Source organism: Dromiciops gliroides, chromosome 2 (assembly GCF_019393635.1).
Source record: "Dromiciops gliroides isolate mDroGli1 chromosome 2, mDroGli1.pri, whole genome shotgun sequence".
Classification (NCBI taxonomy): domain Eukaryota; kingdom Metazoa; phylum Chordata; class Mammalia; order Microbiotheria; family Microbiotheriidae; genus Dromiciops; species Dromiciops gliroides.
In genome coordinates this window covers 251,950,914-251,972,466 of record NC_057862.1, presented here as the reverse complement: position 1 = coordinate 251,972,466, position 21,553 = coordinate 251,950,914, and the positions used below count along the sequence as shown (strand labels likewise).

Below are 21,553 nucleotides of genomic sequence, written 5' to 3'. Positions count from 1 at the left end.
TACAAGGCAAAAGAATGGATGAATAAGTGGTATGGTCTTCATATCTGTAAAAATAGTGTGAGAGATCACCAAGCCCAGGATGAGCTGATACTGTTAAGAGAAGCTAAGGATGGGGCAGCTAGGTGGTGCAGTGGATAAAGTACCAGTCCTGAATTCAGGAGGACCTGAGTTCAAATCTGGACTCATGCACTTGACACACTTACTGTGGGACCCTGTGCAAGTCACTTAACCCTAATTGTCCTGCAAAAAGAGAGAGAGAGAGAGAGAGAGAGAGAGAGACAGAGACAGAGACAGAGACAGAGACAGAGACAGAGACAGAGACAGAGACAGAGACAGAGAGACAGAGAGAAGCTAGGGACAACAAAAAGGTGAGATGTGTTTTTTTTCATTTTTGTTTATTCTTTTTTGCTGGGCAATTGGGGTTAAGTGACTTGCCCAGGGTCACACAGCTAGTAAGTGTTAAGTGTCTGAGGCTGGATTTGAACTCAGGTCCTCCTGAATCCAGGGCAAGGGTTCTATCCATTGCACCACCTCGCTGCCCCAAAAGGTGAGGTTTTTGAAAACTTTATTGGAAATAAAAATAGAATCACAGAGAAAATAGAATGTTTACTTGAAGTACATGGGATAATGATTGATGAAAACAGAGCTGCTTATCTTTTCAGCAAAGGAAAATAATGCTTCCATAAGAAAAGACATAACAAAATGAATAACAGGGTTGATACCAAGAAAGGGTGGAAAACCACTTGTCTGATTTGCTATAATGGAGATTATTGAGGTGTGCCGGAGCCAGCTCTTACTAGCTCAAAAAAAACTGATTGATTGCTAGGTTTTCTTTGTGTGTAATTACAATTCAAAATCATTAAACCCTAAAAATTAGGGCTTAATTTATTGTTGTATTGATTAATTAGACAATAAAGTGATGAAGAAAATGTTAATAATACAGTGTGCCATAAGTACGTTTTTGTTAGAAACAATCATTAAATAATCACTACCCTTGTAAGTATTTCTTTTATATATGGATTGGACCAGACTGCTGTAACTTCCAACTCTCTTATTCTGTGATTCTTTAATTCTTATCACCACTTTCAAGCACTCTATCATTCCCTCTATCATTCCTTGATTTCATAGGTCATTACTCTTGCCTTGGACTTGATTCCTTCCTTTCAAAATCTAGAGTTAATCATTAAGAAAGTCAACTTTATACAGTCCTCTGGCTTAAATCCCCTTTTTACCTTTGTACTAACACCATTCACCCATTTCCAGTCTTTATCCCCAGTTTATACCCATCATTCACCTTGCCATGTCCCACTTTTGTGCTGCCAAATCAAGAGGTAAGGAGTTATACCCTTGTGCTATTTGGGCTCATTATAAATCCATATTGTGCGATCTCAACTATGATGTCAGTGTTGTATATACCTATCATTTTACTCTTCCCTAATTGCCTCCCTCTCTCAATTACCTCAGCATTGGTTCCAGACTTTCTTTTCCCTCCTCAGATCACCTAACCTGTAACCTCTGACCCTTGCCCCAGCAGAAGCCATCACCAAAATCTCATCCCCCCAAAAGCATCACAAACAAAAACAGATCCTTCATAGTAAGTAATCTCTTCTTACCAAGTCAACATTCCAAATAACTTCAAGGTCATCACTCATTTCTCTTTTTTTTTCATTTCTCAGAAGAGACTTATACTTGTACCCTTGATCCTATCTGCTCCTCCAGATTGTCCCTTCGATCATCCATCCCCTCTGTCTTCCTAATTTTCGGTCTCTCCTTTTTCATCAGCAACTTCACTACTCCTTATGAAAAAATCATTATACATATGCATAACTGTTTACCAGTCACCTGTGTTCAAGGCTAAGAGAAGACCACACGAGAATTCAGGAAGAAATATTTTTCAGGTCCATAAGCTCATCTGGAAAATATATACAAAGTACTTTACAAAATGTAATGTGATGGTGATAATGATAAGTATTGCAGTCTATTATGCTAATAATAATGAGTTTCTGGCCCTGTTCCTTCTATGGTTTTCAGGGACTTTATGTTTAGAAAGACATTTTGTTAGGATTCCATGCCATTCCTTCCCAGTGGCTAAAGCAGAATGTCTAGACACCCAAATCCAAATATCCAAGCAGTTAGGAGCCAGACCAGCTTAGTGGAATAGAATAGGAACTAGAATGCATGGGAGGGAAAACTGTGGCAGTTTTGTGAGATTAGAAGTTAAATAAGAAGATGGAAGAGAGAAGCCAGGGAGTTACCTTAGCTCTCCTGAGTTTCCCTCAGAAACAACATAAAAGCAAGCCTCTAAATGGATTCTGGGGTCTGGGCAAATCAGCATGAGGCACTTACACAAAAATTGACTATGTATTAGGGCACAAAAACCTCACAGTCAAATGAAGAAAGGCAGAAATAGTAAAGGCATCCTTTTTAGATCATGATACAATAAAAACTACATATAATAAAGAGTCATGGAAAGATAGACAAAATTAATTAGAAACTAAATTACCTAAAGAATGAGTGGGTCAAACAACAAACCATAGAAACAATCAATAACTTCATCAAAGAAAATGACAACAATGAGACAACATACCAGAACTTATGGGAGGCAGCCAAAGCAGTTCTTGGGGGAGATTTCATATCTCTGAAATATGTATATGAATAAAATAGAGAAAGAGGAAATCAATGAATTGGGCATGCACTGAAAAAAGCTAGAAAAAGAACAAATGAAAAATCCGCAATTAAATACTAAATTAGAAATTCTGAAAATCAAAGGATAGATTAATAAAATCAAAAGTAAGAAAACTATAGAATTAATAAGTAAAACTAAGAGTTGGTTTTATGAAAATATCAACAAAATAGATAAACCTTTGTTTAATTTGATTTTTAAAAAAAGAAAGAAGAAAGTTTTGGAAAAAGAAATTGAACAAGCCATCAATGAACTCCTTAAGAAAAAAATCACCAGGGCCAGATAGGTTTACAAGTGAATTCGATGAAACATTTAAAGAACATTTAATTCTAATACTGTATGAATTTTGGGGGGAATTAGGTGAAGAAGGAGTTCTACTAAATTCCTTTTATGACACAAATATTGTGTTGATACCTAAACCAAGCAGAGTTAAACCAGGAAAAAGAAAATTATAGACCAATTTCCCTAATGAATATAGGTGCAAAAATTTAAATAAAATATTACTAAAGAGATTACAGCAATTTATCACCAGGATAATATATTATGAACAGGTGGGATTTATACCAGGAATTCAGGTCTGGTTCAACATTAGGAAAACTATCAACATAATCAACCACATCAATGACAAAACTAACTAAAATCACAAAAATGCACAGTAAGTTGGGCTAGCTGTACGAGATCTAAAGCTATACTATAAAGAGGCAGTCATCAAAAATATTTGATACTGGCTAAGCAATAGAGTGGTGGATCAGTGGAATAGGTTAGGCACAGGAGACACAGTAGTATGTGACTATAGTAATGTGCTGTTTGATAAACCCAAGGATCCCAGCTTCTGGGATAAGAATTCAGTATTTGACAAAAACTGCTGGGAAAACTAGAAGATAGTATGGCAGAAACTAGGCATAGACCAATATCGTATACTGTTTACCAAAATAAGGTCAAAATGGCTACATGACTTAGAAATAAAGGGTGATACCATAGGTAAATTAGGAGAGGAAGGAATAATTTACCTCTCAAATCTATGGAGAAGAGAAAAATGTATGACCAAAACAAGAGATAGAGAATATTATGAAATGCAAGTTGAATGAATTTGATAATATAAAATTAAAAAGGTTTTATACAAACAGAAGCAATGCTGCCAAAATTAGAAGGGAAACAGAAATCTGGGAAACAATTTTTCAGCCATTGTTTCAGAAAAAGGACTCATTTCTAAAATATAGAGAGAACTAAATCAAATTGAAAAGAATGCAAGTCATTTCCCAATTGAGAAATAGTTAAAGAATATGAACAGGCAGTTTTCAGATGAAGAAGCTATTTATTGCCATATGAAAAAAATGCTCCAAATCACTATCAATTAGAGAAGTGCAAATTAAAACAACTATGAGTTACCACCTCACTCTTATCAGATTTGCTAATATGATAAAAACAGTAAATAATAATTGTTGGAGGAGCTGTGGAAAATTGGAACACTAATGCATTGTTGGTGAAGCTGTGAACTGATGCACCTACTCTGGAGAGCAATTTGGAACTATGCCCAAAGGCCTCTGTATGTCTATGGGCCTGTGTATACCCTTTGACCCAGTAATACCACTTCTAGGTCTATATCCCAAAGAGATAATAAAAAAGGAAAAAAGACCCACATGTACAAAAATATTTATAGCTGCTCTTTTTGTGGTGGCAAGGAATTGGAAATTGAGGGTCTGCCCATCAATTGGGGAATGGCTGAACAAATTGTGGTATATGAATGTAATGGAATACTATTGTGCCATAAGAAATGATGAGCAGGCAGATTTCAAAAAAACCTGGAAAGACTTAAGTGGACTACCAATGTTGAATAAAGTGAGCAGAACCAGGAGAATATTGTACACAGTAACAATAACATTGTGTGATGATCAACTGTGATAGACTTAGCTCTTCTCAGCAATACAATGATGCAAAACAATTCCAAATGACTCATGTTGGAAAATGCTCTCCACATCCAGAAAATAAAAAAAAAAGTATAGTGGAATCTGAATGCATATTGAACCATACTGTTTTACTCTTCTTGTGTGTTTTTTTTCCCTTTTTTGAGGTGTTTCCCTTTTTTCTGATTCTTCTTTCACAACATGACTAATGCAGAATTATGTTTAATGTAATTGTACATATATAACCTATATCAGATTGCTTTCTGTCTTGGGGAGGAGGGAGGGAAGGGAGGGAGGGAGAAAAATTTGGAACTCAAAGTCTTATAAAAACAAATGTTGAAAACTGTCTATGTGTAAATGGAAAATAATAAAATACTTTTATAATTAAAAAAGAAAAAATAGAAGTTATATGAATCTTTAAGCCAGAGTGAGTCCAAAGCAGAGGCAATGCTATATGACAGAATCCCATGCCCTTGACCCTTTTTGTCCTAGGTATTTCCTGGTCATCTCTGGTGAGTTCTGAGACCCAGTGTCCCTTATGCTTTCCCCTTATCTACTGGTGAAGGGAGCAGATGCTTTTAGTGGGTATTTTGCATTCTAATTGCATGGTCCACTTGGCATTTTAAAGGCCATGCCCAGTCTCTAGTGATGATTATATAATATGAAGAACCAACACAGAAAGTCACATAATAAGGTATTGTTCTTTTGATAAAAGAAAGCCTGTTCAAGTTCTTTTGACTTCATAGGCTTTTCACATCTGTGGGAGCTGCTATTACTATCCAAGGCTTTGTCTTTGGTCCTCTTTTCCTTCTCTATAGCCTCTCTCATTTTCCAAAAATTTTCACTTACACAAATTTTGAGGCAGTGTTGTTATAGTGGTATGCTAGTAAATATTTAACAAACAGTTCTCTAGGAAAAAAAAAACATTTGTATGACACAATTTCAATGATGCAATTCAATACCATTTTTACATTACTTTCTTAAGTCTAGAAATCAACAAAACAATAAATCCAGTCCTTATTTGTAGCCTTTGCCAATTTCTAAGGTATAAATGTTCACACTAAAATTTTAACAGTCAGCTCTAAAGAGGTGACTCCAGTGGTACCCCTCCATAACGCATAGAGTGGTAGATTTGGAGTCAGGATGATGTGTTCAAATTCTGCCTAAATACTACCTGGTGGTATGATTCTGACCAAACATTTAACCTCAACGTTCCTTGGTTCCCTTATTGGTAAAAAGGAGTTAATAATAGCACCTACATCCCAGAGTGATTATGAAGATGAAGTGAAATACCGTGTGTAAATTCCTTGATAAAGTTTAAAATGGCAAATAAATGATAGCTATAATTATCTTTATTTATTTTTTGTGGGGCAATGCCCAGGGTCAAGTGTCTGAGGTCAGATTTGAACTCAGGTCCTACTGAATCCAGGGACAGTGTTTTATCCACTGTGCCATCTAGCTGCCCCCTATAATCATCTTTATCTATACATTCAATCCCACATTCTCCTGAACTTCAATCCTATATCACCAAGTGCCTATTGAATGCCTTTAACTGGATATCTTATAAAAGCCTCTCATTCAAAGCATCTAAAATAGAACTAATTTCCCCCTTCAAACCATCTTATCTTCTTAATGTTTCTATTTCTGCTGACAGTACCACCAATAGAGTCATATTTGACTTTTTCCATTCCCTCACTCCTCCCATCCAATTAGTGCTCAAATCTTTTCATTTCTGACTGCATATATACCTTCCTTTTTATGGTAAAAAAAATTCATCATTCCGGCTTTGTTTCCTTCAATTACTGATGTTACCTTTCCAAGCTCAAATTTAATCCATTTTCTTTTCACCTTAAAAAAAAAAAAAAAAGAATTTGGGCAGTGGGCATGGATGGGTAGGAACGGAGGATTTTTGATAATGCTCTTTCATTATTTGTTAATTATAACATAAAATAATACAGGGACTACTGGAGAAGAATGTACACTACCCCTAGATGCAACTATAGAAAAAAAAGAGGAGAGGAGGGAGAATTAGAAATAATTGGCTCTCTTGTTCTGTCTTATTTTTCTCTCCATCAGTGTTATAACTTGAGAGAATGGAGCTCTACTCTAAGGCACCAAAATTTATTGGGTGCTGAGAACACTTAGCATGAAAACAGTAGGATAGAAAAGAATGAGTTTAGCACCTCATTAGGAAAAATAATTAAGTAAATGAGTAGAGTAGCAGATGATTTATTTTCCTACAAGCCCTCCCCCCCACACACACACACACTCACTGTGCTGCCACATATCAGTTGAACTCCTCCAATTCAATCTAGACCTGTCCCACTCCCCCTCATTCTAGGCAATTTTACCCCCATAATAGCCTCATTGTATCCCAGAGTACCTCCCCATGGAGTTTTTTGTTTCCCTCGCCTGAATTTTCCATTTAAAAAGCATTGATTTGAAGGAATATTTCATGATACTCAGCCATTTTTTGGAAGCTTGACCATGGGCAATTCTGCCTTCTACTGCCTAGTATTCAAGAACAGAGCAATTAATCATCAGAAATAAGTGTTATCTATGAAAAGGGGAACTATAACTGATGTAAATATTATATATTAGTATTTTGGTAACTCGGAACCTTTAGCAATAATGCTAAGTGAATCATCAATAAGGGAATAATAGCAATAACAATCACTGATATTTTAATGGAGTTGTCAATATATTGTTTCCTGCGATTTTCCCAACAAACTTATGAGAAAAGTATTATTAATGTAGTCTCATTTTTATTTTCAAATAGGTTCAAAGAATTATCATAATTATGCAAGATCATAGAAGTAATAAATATCACAGGAAGAATTCCTACCCGTCTTCTAAGTCCAAATCTAAACTTCCTTCCACTGCAATCCTGCCGTTATAATTTGTGGTTAGTTTCTTGAGGCTCCTTTAGCTTCTGTGTCCCTAAATTTTTCAGAGTCTCCATGAATAGTATCTAACCTATATTTGTAACTGTCATAAAAGATCTGTTATAGATATACAAGTAGGAATGAATGTGATAGCAGCATAAGGCCAAGAGTTTTAAAAGTATCTGTGGATTTCTTTTATTTGTTTTTACACCCCAACTTAACATATTTATTTAATAAGAAATTTATGTTCAAACTACAATGTTGGCAATGTGGATAGATCACTTATATACACAAAAAGTATTGTGAGAGAGGGCAAAGTACGCATGATGATGGATGGACCTGCTAACTGATAAGGACTAATTAAGATGAAAAGGAAGGCAGAGTCAGAAGGCAAATGACAACCAAAAGACTAGAATAGGCCTCCAGGGAGGTTGCCCTGATCCCTCTACAGATATGGTATAAAATTTTTCTGGAAAAAAAATGACAAAAAAAAATCTAACCCTGGATCATTCTTTTTTCATTCAAAATATAGCTCACAGTTGCAATTACAACCCTCAGTTTGCTAATGATAAATAAAATAAAATCATTTTCATGACTTTAATTTTATTTTCAAGATCACAATCAAATCTTTTTTACAACTCTGAAATTTTGCTTTGATTTTTAACTATATTCATTGTAAGTGGCTTTTTACAGGTAGCAATTATTCTTTGAGGAAACTCTCTAGTAATTGTAATGCTAAGGTATGTAAAGAATTAATTGTGATTTGAGGTTCTTATGACCCCATCTTTTGGCTATAATTTAAAAAAAAAACCCAGCAGGTACACTGGCCAGGGCTCAGCTGCTGTGCCTCCACATAGGCACAGTGCTCCACCCCACTGGCTGTAGCTGTCCCCATGGCACTGGTAGCTCATGTCATCACCACTTGCCAATGCCTACATGGGCCTGGCAAAATTATAATGACTGGAAGCCCAGTGAGGGTAGTCATGTGCCTGTCATTCAGGGCTGCCAGCCAATTAGCTTGGGGCTGCGTGTGGACAGCCCAGGGTCTGCTGGGAAAGAGAGGGGAGGAGATTTGTCATTCTGGCATTTGAGCTGGAAAGAAATGGGATGCAGCTGTATGCTCTGCGGATCCCCAGGAGGTAGTGTGATTCAGGTCATATTATTTTCCTTTCCCCATTCCCTTTTTCCCTTTTCCTTAATTCTATTAATCTTACTTGTGTTTTTAAGTTTGTTTTTATTAATAAATCCTATTCTGTTTTTGAAAGAGGCTGTTAATCTCCTTCCTTGCCCCAATATTGCTGTGAGCCGCCTAACTAACACTCCCCAATTAAAATTTGGCCCCTAGGTATGATAACTTTATGACATGGTGACATGCATAGTTGTACAATTATAAATCAGTTTCTTAATATTGGATTAGAAGAAGTTAATGTCACTTACTATGCAGTGTGAGATTTAAAATTGGATATAAGAGCATTAAACTCCCCTTTAACCTTTCCCTTATATATCTCCCAGACCAGTAAGAGAAAGAAGCCTCTGAGCTTTAGTTAGAGATGGATTACTTAGCTTTTATTGTTTGGGAATTAATTAGCCAACAAACAAGGTGATGCTGATTAGAGAAATAGGAAAGTAGAAATACAAATAAATAGTCTTCGATCTAAGCTTAGTCTATATTCTGTATAGAACTCACCAAATCCCAAAGCCACCTCTGAGGCTGAGAACCACCTCAAGCACATGCTATTATGGAGGACCAGGTCGATCACCAAGGACCACGGTCAAACTTGAGTCAGCGTGTGTGTGTGTGTGTGCGCGCGCGCGCGAGCAGGATGAGAGAGACCACTTCCGTTCTCTCCTCGTTTTTAAGCTTGCATCCCAGAAGTGGAGTGCTTAGCAGACACACGGCTGTTCGTCACGGTCTCCTCCCCGAAAGGGCATTCCTTCAAAAACTGGTGTCCTTCAATTATCGCTAACCAACTCTTAAATCTTAGTTAAAATCTTTCACTTTTTACCACAGAAGTTTGCCAATATAAAATAGAGAACACCTTGCTGTGATTCCTAAAATTGAGAACAAACTACAAGTACCTACAGGTGTTCACTTTCCAGGTTCCCTTTAATTCCTAAATTAGATAGAAAACTCAATTTGAGTTTTACAGGGAAAGTTGAGCCTATTTTTTTTAATCTCACTTTCAAACCAATAGAAATTTCTGGCTGTCCCATAGAATTAACCAATGGCACAAAAGTTCAAATGAAAAACAGCAATCTAAATGTTATCACTGATCTCATGTTATTCAGCAGACAGGAATGCAAATACACTTCATAATGCAAAGTAATTTAAGGTTCATCTTTTCAGTGATAGAAAAAAAGAAATGGAGACTATGAGTTTTTCTTTAAAAATCCTATGCACATAGTTTTGGGTTCTTTTTGTTTGTTTGTTTTTGTTTTACAAAAAGAGGCTAAAACTTTCAGAATGAAAAAAACCAGGGAGTCAAATTTGCTATTTTCCTCAAGTTCCTAACACATTGTAGAGTCTCAATAAATACTCAGCAAGGAGAAAACAAGTTACTTCAGGAAAGCTTTTCTCTTGAGATTTTCAGCTCTGTTGAAATATCTAGGTTCTTCCAGATGGTAGTGTTGAGCCGCCTAAAGTGTGGCCACCACCCACAGGTTATGTCACATCAGGCTAAAAGCTAAGGAGGGCAAATCTTCCAGATGACTAATTCCAAAGTGGTGTGGATTGCATGTGTTCTGGAGTTGGAGGCAATTTGGAAAAGATGCTATCCCAGTGGATACAATCCCACTTCATTGTCTGCTAATTATCTGGCACTTCAGCAAAGTAGTAGAAGGTCTTCTTTTGGAAATCTTGTCAAGGGAAGTATGCTGTTATGAAAGCATGCCTCAAAGCAAAAATTTGTATTTGTATTTCCATGACTAATACCCGTGAAAACCTACTATCATTCCAAACACTTCCTCCTTGTGGATCAGAAAATATAATGGAAGATGCTACCACCACAAATGTGAAACTTAGGAAAGAGAGGAAGAAAAGAAAGTTTCAGAGGATGCGGATGTCCTTTTATTTAAAGGGCAACATCTCTAAATCTAAGGATTGACTAAGCTTCCATCTGTATCTTGTGACATTTTTCCACCTTGGTTAAGACATAGCAATCAATCAGTTCATCAATTAACAAGGTATATTAACTGTATACATTATGCTACACATTGGGATACAAAACCAAAAATAAAAGTTCTTAACCCCAAGTAGCTTATGTCCTACTAGGGGAGAAAACACACACACACACACATACACACACATATATTTGGGTATGGGGGTGGGCATGGGGATGGGTGTGTATATATATGTATATATGCACACATATAATATTTATACAAAATAAATACTAGATAATTTTGGTGGAAGAACACTAACAGCTTAGAAGATGTGAAAAGACCTCATATAGGAGGCAACCCTTAAGCTGAGTTTTGAAGAAGAGATCAGATGGAAGCATGGGGAAGAAATTCTGTGCTAATTCATGGATATTAGAGTTAGGGTGTTGTTGGAGACAGTTGAATGTGAGAAAAACAAAAAGATTGGTTTGGTTGGACCATAGAATGCATGAAAAGGAATATAACAAATTTTGGGGCAGCTAGGTGGTGTAGTGGATAGAGCATCGGCCCTGGAGTCGGGAGGATCTGAGTTCAATCCGGCCTCAGACACTTAACACTTAGTAGCTGTGTGACCCTAGGCAGGTCACTTAACTCCAATTGCCTCACCAAATATATATATATATATATATATATATATATATATATATATATATATATATATATATATATATATATACATACATACATACATACATAAAACAAATTTGCAAAGGTGATTTGGAGACAATTTGTTCACAGCATTAAAAGACAAACAGGAATTTGTTTTGATCCTAAAAGCAATAAGGAACAACTGGATTTTATTGAGCTAGGGAATGACATATTTAGGCATATTGCTTTGATAGCATGTGGAGGATGAATTGGAAAAAAAGATAGAGGACAGGAAGCCCAATTAGGAGATTATTTTACTGATCCAGGTGAGAAGTAATAGGGATGAATGAGGATAATAGTTTCATGAGTGGAGGAAAGGTGACAGATAAGAGATATATTGTAGAATTAAAATTGAGAAGATATGGATATTCAATGTCTGGGATGAGGGAAAGAAAACAGTCAAGGATGAATCTGAAGTTATTAATTTGATGATTAGAAAAATAGTGGTTTCTTTACCAGAAATAGAGAAATTAGGGGAAAGGGACTATTTAGGAGAACACATAATAATTTTTGTTTTAGATATGCTAGATATCCCATAGATATTTCTAGTTTTAAAAAATCCAGTATCGAGTTGGTGATATGGGACTGGAGTTTGGGGGTGGCAGTGGTGTGGGAATAAATTGTATAGATATGAGAATAGATCCTATTTGTAGTACCTCTCCCATGCCTTTTAGGCCTGTTAAGGCATCTTTTCACATCCCACTAAGCTCTTATTAAAGCAAAGAATATAAAAACTCAAAAGTCTTCAGAGATCATTTAGTATCATCCATACCTGACAAGTTTGTAGACCTAGCCCATAGACAATTCTTCCATTCTCCCCACCAAATAGAGGTCTAAAAGTATCAGAAAGTCTAGGATTCTTATACGAGGGAACATTCTCATGTCCTTCCAGAGATTAATAGTGTAATAGGAGAAATGGGTTGAAAATATATATATAAGATTTTAGCAAACATGGACTTTGTCAATTTTGGGGTTTTTTGCCTGTCTCCTATAGAAAAAAAAAGATCAGAGAAATTATTTTCATAATGTCTCCACCAGGAAAAACCAGATCAGAGATAGACAGGAAAAACATAGTACTAGTTTATTTGTCCTAAGAACAAGCAAGCATGAATCATACAGAGACTCCTTCCAAAGAAGGAGTTTGAAGACTCCCTCTTTCTGAGGGTATATTTCTTTGCTCACTGGTTACAGGGTGTTATCAGTTTCATTAACATGATGCAAATCAACCTAAAATACTATGACAAATACTATGACGAGAATGGATGTTTTAACAATTTCAGTTATAGTTCAACTTAAATGAAACACTATGATAAGATTATGATTCCCCAAAAGGGTTTGGCAAGGAGTAGGATATCCAAATGTTTATACAAGATAGGGACTTATGATCCTGAGGAAAGAAGTCAGCAGATAGGGACTTATCTGCTAGCTATCTGGGTTCAGTTTGAAGTTTGGTCAAAAGTCATTTTGCTCCTATTAATCCAGGGTTTCATAAAAGCCTTTGGAAAAGAAGGCAGATCTATCAAATTCAGGTGGCCCATCATAATAACTTGATGTAATGAAAACCTTACTAACAATTAAGACAGTGGGGAAGTGGAATGGGCACCATTGTAAGGACTTAATGGAGGGTTTCTCATTTTTAGATTTTCTCTTAAAATTTTAATAAGAGAACAGCTGAATGCAGAAATGTTATAGCGTATAAATACTAGTTATTATTATCAACATTATCAATGTTATTAGCCTATAGATAGGCTTTATATATATATAATGTGGTGTTTTCATATTTGCAAATTGCTTTATAAATATTATATATATTCTCACTTGATACTTATAACTCTGTGAATTGCTATTATTATCTGCTTTTTTAAATTTATAATTTTATTTTTCCAAATTACATGTAAAAACAATTTTAATGTCATTTTTAAAACTCTGTGTCCAAATTCTCTTCCTCACTTCCTCCACACCCCCATTAAGAATTCTAGCAATTCAATATAAGTTGTACATGTGTAGTCATGCAAAACATTTCCAGATTAGTCAGGTTGTGAAAGAAAACAGACAAAAAAAAAAAACCTTAAGAAAAAGGAACTAAAAAAATATTTTGCTTCAATCTGTATTCAGACACCATCAGTTCTTTCTCTGGAGATGGAAGGTATTTTTCATAAGTCCTTCAGAGTTGTCTTGGATCATTGTATTGCTGAAAATACCTAAGGCATTCATAGCTAATCATCTTACAATATTGCTGTTATTTTGTATATAGTACATTTCACTTTGCATCAGTTCATGTAAGTCTGTCCAGGCTTTTCTGATAGCATCCTGCTCATCATTTCTTATAGCACAGTAGTGTTCCATCATTAATCTCATCCCACAATTTGTTCAGTCATTCCCCAATTGATAGGCATCTCCTCGATTTCAAATTCAGCTTTTTTGTTTTTCATCTCTTTTTGGATATCGATGTAGTAGTAGTATTACTTTTTTTCTTTTTGTAAGGCAATTGGGGTTAAGTGACTTGCCCAGGGTCACACAGCTAGTAAGTGTCAAGTGTCTGAGGTCAAATTTGAACTTAGGTCCTACTGAATCCAGGGCCGGTGCTTTACCCACTGTGCCACCAGCTGCCCTAAGTAGTAGTATTACTAAGTCAAAGAGCATACATGGTTTTAGAGCCCTTTGGATGTAGTTCCAAATTGCACTACAGAATGTTTGAATCAGTTCACAACTTCACCAAGAGTGCTTTAATGTCACATTTTCCCCATATCCCCTACAACATTTGTCATTTTCCTCTACTGTCCTGTTATCCAATCCAATAGGCATGAGGTAGTACCCTAGAATTGTTTTGACCTGTATCTCTCCAATCAATAGTGTTAGAGCTTTTTTTCATATGGCTATAGGTAAGTTGGATTATTTCATTTGAAAACTTAATATCTTTTGATCATCTAACAATTAGGTAATAGCTCTTATTTTAATAAATTTGACTCAGTTCTCTATGCATTTGAGAAATGAGGTCTGTCAAACAAAATTGCTTCATTTTTTTCTCACTTATTATTGCTAACTGAATTTCCCTCCATCCTATTCTCTCCCCATGACATTGAATCTATTTTCTATCTTCTTTCACTCTGTCCCTCTCAAAAGTGTTTTGCTTCTGACTGGCCCTTCCCCCAATCTGTCCTCCCTTCTATCACCCCACCACCACCTTAATGCCTTCCCCTCCTACTTTTGTTACGGGGTAAGATAGATTACTATACCCAAATGAATATGTATGTTATTCCCTCTTTGAGCCAATTCTGATGAGACTAAGGTTTACTCACTCTCCAGCACCTCCCCCATATTCCCCTCCACTGGATAAGCTTTTTCTTGCTTCTTTTATGTAAGATATTTTACCCCATTCCATCTCTCCCTTTCCCTTTCTCCCAGGGCATTCCCCTTACCCCTTAATTTTATTTTTTAGAGGTATCATCCCTTCATGTTCAACTCAGACCTATGCCTTCTCTCTAAATATACTCCATCCAACTGCCCTAATAATGAGAATCATCTTCCCATTTCTTGACTTTTAACTCTTTGTTAAAGTGGGGCACTGCTTCCAGGGTGGAGAGTGCACTGTCCCAAGCTTCAGATGGTTTGAGTAGCTGTTTTCAGAGATACTTCTAGGAATTTATAAGTGCTTAGTTCTTCCAAGGAGGTATGATTTAAGGAGAGGTATGTTTACTACTCTCCTGTACTGTGCTCTGGTCTGCAAGCAACCACAAGCCTGCTTTTCTGCCCGGGAGCAATGAATCTTGCTCTACTATGGCTGCAAGTTCTTGTGTGCTTGTGCTCCTCCCTCACCTGGGACCATCACCCAAGACTGTGACCTAGATCTGAATAGGGGCAAAAAACAGAGTCCTGCCTCAGTGTTAGCAAAGAGACCCCTGTAATCTCCTTCTGGAGTTGTTCAATCCCCTTACCATCTATGGGCTGAGTTCCACCACTGACTCAGAGGCTCCCAAGGCCTGCTACTGATTCACTGGGTCTGGGGCTGGGGCTGGGTCTGCACTGGCTTTGGATCTGTGCTGGCATGGCCTGTGTTGGGCTGCACTCCACTCTCACCCTGGTACAACAGACCTTTCCTGCATGCCTTCTAAGTTGTCTTTGGCTAGAAAATTATTTCACCCTGTCCTTTGTGGATTCTACTGGTCCATGAATTGTCTTATGGCATTCTTTGAAGGTATTTGGAGGGATCTTGGGGAGAGCTCAGGCAAGTCACTGTCTTTCCTCCACCATCTTGGTTCCACCTCCTCTCATTTATCTTGATAGGGAAACTGAGGCTGAGAGAGTTTGAGTGACCTACCCAGGATTTTACAGCTGATAAGTTTGTGTTTTTGTTGTTATTGTTTGTCTTTTGTTCTTTGAAGAGGACCATGACATCAAGAGGTGATGTCATGACTTGCACTGAATTGGATTTTAGTGAGGGAGGGCTGTGCAAGGTCACCAATCTCACTCTCTCCTCCTTAGTCATCTGGGCTCAGTGGCAAGACATATACCAGCATGACTGGGAATTGGGGCAGATATTTAAAGGCAATTGGGGTTAAGTGACTGGTTCAGGGTCACCCAGCTACTAAGTGTCTGAGGTGAGATATGAACTCACCCAGAATTATAGGAAGTGGTATTTGACTTGGGTCTTCTTGACTCCAACTCCAGCATTCTGACCTTTAAATTACCTTCTTCCTTTGCTGAAAAGCAATTTAAGGAGGTGCCAAAAGGAGGAAGAACCCCAAGGGATTCTAGTCATCTACTGCTATGTGGACAGAACTTGAGTATGGAAGGATTGTGTTTGGAAAGGAGAAGCACAGAGAAAGTACTCTTCTAGTTTTCTATATTCAAGAGAGTAACTGAATTTTTGACCAATTTTAAAATGAGCCAAAAGAAAAGAGATCAAAAAGGGATGGTCCTGGACATCAAAGAGACTAGAGTAAGAGAAGCTCTAGGGAGAGAAAACAGGCATAAACTTCATATTTGCATGTTCTGACCCACCCCCAACTCATATATAGTGAAAAATCCAAACCACAGAACATTAAAAAAATTTAAAAATACAAATTTCTCTGCTTACCTGCCAGGGTTGATTCCATGATCATGAAGGTGACTTATCCATTGTATTCTGGATGGGCTGATCCTTGTGATTTCCTCAAATGTGGGTAAACTCAACTGCATAATTTGTGACAGTGGGGAACTACAATCCTGCTGTCCCCTGGGGGAAAAAATTATTTTGGGGAGGATATCTAAGTACCTCTTGTCTCTCTATATTATAATACTAACTATCATTTACATACTACTTTAAGGTTTACAGTGTGCTTTAGAAATGTTATATCATCTGAGCATCAAAGCAACTCTGAGAAGTAGGTGTTCTTCTCTCCATTTTACAGGTAAGTAAACTGAGGTATACAGAGGTTTAAGCAATTTGCCCAGGGTTGCAGAGTTAGGTTAGGTCAGATTTGAGCACCTATCTTTCCAACCCTAGGCCCAATACTTTATCCTCCACACCACCTAACTATGATTTTACTTCATACCACTTCTTTTACCTTTATTTTATTCAATTTCATAGTAATAATTGCACTTATGCCTTCAGTCCTCTGACTTGTTCTAAGTAGAAGTCATATGAATGAAAAGCCTGAATTAATTTTTAGACCAGTGCCATGATTTACTATGCATATTTGCATATTACATCTTCACATCATTTTCACTTAAGAACCTATCTAATGCTGAATTGACTTTGTATATCAATATCTATTTTACTAGCTAACTTCTCCCCTCATTAGTCTAGAATTGCATAGGTATTAAGGAAAAAGAAATTACCTGAATATCTTTTAAAATTGCAATAGCAAGGCTCCCTGTAGATTCCTGTAAATGCAAACTTCTAGTCAGTATGAATTAAACAATTCATATGTGTTATGCAAAGCCAAAATAAACTTGATCACTGTTTTATTAGTCAAATAAACATCTACTTGTTATCATGTGTCTGGACAATGGAATAAAGGATTTTTGTCATTTACAAACACAATTTTCTAAAGCTAGGTACCATAAATCAAATTTTTATGACTATCAAGATTGCACTGATTGTCCTCCCATATGCATGGCTGCATAAAAACATATTTTCTTTGTTCTGTAATGTTGATTCTGAAATTAATGCCACTAAAGGCTTAGAATTTGAGAATCTAAAGACACTGGGAGTAATGTTGTTAGGAGGTATTATCCCAGAATACATTGCAGCTGAAATGCCAAACTGAATTGCAGTTTTCATTAATGTGATAGAGTCTAAACTGAAAGTGTTGGATCACATGCTTCCATACTTCAAGGAGCTATGATTTACCCACTCATGTAAAACCTATTCCCTCCACACATTAGTAAATAGCCTAATGAGTTACTCTGATGCCTCAGATGCTTCAATTCAAACTTAAATTTTTCCTGAAAATCCTTTGAGTGAAGACCTTTTCAATAGGAAATGCTTTAAAAGGGACAGGTCAGATTTGTTTATTTTATAAGTTATAGATATTTTCTGTTTCTTACATTATGTTTGGTTTTGTTTGTTTGTCTTTGGAGGGCAATAAGGGTTAAATGACTTGCCCAGGGTCACACAGCTAGTAAGTGTCAAGGTATGAGGCTGGATTTGAACTCAGGTCCTCCTGAATCTAGGGCTAGTTCTCTATCCACTGTGCCACCAAGTTGCCCCATCATTTCTTACATTATGACAGGATCTTATGTAGCCCTCCCTCTTCCCTTCCCATCCTATATGACAAATAGTTATTTTTAGAGTGAATAAAAAATGCAGCACAACTGATTGACACATTGAAAAAGTTCAAAAATATGTAATACCAGTGGACCTCTGTGAAGGGGTAGTTTGGGGATGTCTTGCTATATCTCTTCATACAATTTCCATTTGATCTTTATAATTTTCTTACATTTACTTTTGATTTTTTGGTGTGTCATGGGTCTTTCCATTTACATCATTGTAGTTACTGTATATGTTGTTTCAATTTCCCTTCTTACTTTACTCTGCATTGACTTATTACATTTATTTATCACAATTTGTTTTGTCACTCATTAAGTGATTAGTATATACGTTGTTTCTAATTCTTAGCTATTGCAAAAAGTGCTGCTACTACATATTTTAGAGCATGTGGGGACAATTTCCTTATCAATGGCTTCCCTGTGGTATAAGCCTGGTAATACAGTCTGATTTTAAAATTTTGGAGATTTTAGTCATTTTATTGACAATCCAAATTGCTCTAAGTATTTGTATCAATTCATAACTCTACCCAACTTCTCACAACTTCTCCAATTTTGACATTGACCTTTTTTGTCATTTTTGCTAATTTACAGAACATGAGGTCAAACCTCAGAATTGTTTTAATATACATTTCTCTTACTAGTAGTAATTTGGAGCATTTTTTTCATGTGGTGGTGAGTACTTTGCAGTTCTTTTGAGAACATATACTTTCTCCATTTAAAATTTGAGGAATGACAGATAGATACATACATACATAGATGATAGATTTAAATTGTTTACATATCTTAGATACTAAACCCTTTTTGGGGACATCTGATACAAATATTTTTTTCCCATTCAACTACTTCCCTTCTTATCCTAGCTGCATTAATGATTATGCATAAGGTTTACAATTTCAAGTAATCAAAATCACTAATTTTATCCTTTCTAGTTGCTCCTATCTTTTGTTTGGTTAAGAATACATCTCTTAGGCCTTCCAATAAGATCAGGGGTGAAACATAGATGTCCATTATCACCCCTATTATTTAATATTGTACTAGAAAATGTTAGCTTTAGCAATCAGAGAAGAAAAAGGAATTAAAGGAATTAGAATAGGCAAGGACAAAAAATTATCACTCTTTGCAGATGATATGATGGTATACTTAAAGAATCCTAGAAAATCAACTAAAAATTACTTGAAACAATTAACACCTTTAGCAAAGTAGCAGGATATAAAATAAATCCACAAAATTCATCAGCATTTCTACACATGAACAACAAAGTCCAGCAGCAAGAGATAGAGAAATTCCATTTAAAGTAATGGTAAACAATAAAAAATACTTGGGAGTCTACTTGACAAGACAATGCCAGGAACTCTATGAACAAAATTACAAAACGCTTTGCACACAAATCAAATCAGAACTAAATAATTGGAAAAATATCAATTTCTCATGCATATGCCCAGCTAATATAATAAAAATGACAATTCTACCTAAATTAAGGTATCTATTCAGTGCCATACCAATCAGACTACCTAAAATTATTTTACAGAGCTAGAAAAAATAATAACATTCATCTGGAAAAACAAAAGGGAAATAATGAAAAAAAAATGCAAAGGAAGGTGGGTTAGCTGTGCCAAATCTGAAGCACTATTATAAAGCAGCAGTCATCAAAACTATTTGGTATTGGCTAAGAAATAGAGTAGAGGATCAATGGAATAGGCTGGGCACAGGAAATGCAGTAGTAAATGATTTTAGTAATGTATTGTTTGATAAATCCAAAGATTCCAGCTTCTGGGATAGAAACTCAGTATTTGACAAAAACTGTTGGGAAAACTGGAAGAGAGTATGGCAGAAACTAGGCATAGATCAACATTTTACACCTTATACTAAAATAAGGTCAAAATGGGTACATGATTTAGACATAAGAGGTGATACCATAGGTAAATTAGGAGACAAAGGAATAGTCTACCTTTCAGATCTTTGGAAAGGAGAACAGTTTATAATCAAACAAGAGAGAATATTATGAAAGGCAAAATGGATCATTTTGATTACATTAAATTAAAAAGGTTTTGTACAAACAGAAGCAATGCATCCAAAATTAGAAGGAAGGCAGAAAGCTGAGAAACAATTTTTATGGCCAGTACTTCTGATAAAGGCCTCATTTCTAAAATACAAAGGGAACTAAATTAAATTTATAAGAATCCAAGTCATTCCTCAACTGAGAAATGGTCAAAGGATATGAACAGGCAGTTTTCAGATGAAGAAATCAAAGCTATCTATTGCTATATGAAAAAAATGTTCTAAATCACTATTGATTAGAGAAATGCAAATTAAAACAACTCTGAGGTACCACCTGACACCTATCAGATTGGATAATATGACAAAAAAGGAAAATAATAAATGTTGGAGGAGCTGTGGAAAAATTGGAACACTAATGCATTGGTGGTGGAGCTGTGAACTGATCCAACCATTCTGGAGAGCAATTTGGAATTATGCCCAAAGGGCTCTGAAGCTGTGCATACCCTCTGACCCAGAAATACCACTTTTGGGTCTTTTTCCCAAAGAGATCATAAAAAAGGGAAAAGGACCCACATGTACAAAATATTTACAGCTGCTCTTTTTGTAGTGGCAAGGAATTGGAAATTGAGGGGCTGCCCATCCATTGGGGAATGGCTGAACAAGCTGTGGTATATGAATGTAATGGAATTCTATTGTCCTGTAAGAAACAATGAGCAGAAGTTCAGATAAACCTGGAAGGACTTGCATGAACTGATGATGAGTGAGATGAGCAGAAACAGGAGAACATTGTACACAGTATCATCAACATTATGTGTTGATCAAATGTGATAGACTAGATTCTTCTCACCAATACAATGGTACAAGAAAGGGCTCTCCAAATCCAGAAAAAAAAAAAGAAAAGAACTGTGGAATATGGATACAGATTGAACCATCTATTTCTTTTGGTTTTGGTGCTGTTGTTTTTCTTTTTTCAGGCTTTTTTTTCCCTTTTTGCTCTGATTCTGCTCTTATAACATGACTAATTCAGAAATATGTTTAATGTTATGTACATATATAACCTATATCAGATTACCTGCTGTCTTGGGGAGGAGGGGAAGGAGGGGAGGGGAGGAGAAAATTTGAAATTGGAAATCTTATAAAAACAAATGTTGAAAACTATCTCTACATGTAACTGGAAAATAAAATAATACTTTTATTTTTTTTTAAAAAGAATACATCTCTTACCCATAGTTGTGAAAGCCACATTATCTGTTTCTCTTATAATTTTTTTAATGCTGTGATCTTTAATAGAAGGATCACATATCCATTTAAAATGTTTTGTGGGGAACAGCTAGGTGGTGCAGTGGATAAATCACAGGCCTTGCATTCAGGAGGACCTGAGTTCAAATCCAGCCTCATACACTTGACACTTACTAGCTGTGTGACCCTGGGCAAGTCACTTAACCCTCATTGCCCAGCAAAACAAAACAAAACAAAATAAAATGTATTGTGGTGGGTGAGGTAAGGTATTGATCCAAGACTAA

General features: G+C 36.1%; 2 pseudogenes; one reads left to right on the top strand and one right to left on the bottom strand.

Annotated features, from left to right (window-relative positions):
• Window positions 1-21,553, bottom strand: part of LOC122738659 — an 80,585-nt pseudogene that overhangs the window by 44,185 nt on the left and 14,847 nt on the right.
• Window positions 16,349-16,497, top strand: LOC122745116 (annotated as a pseudogene).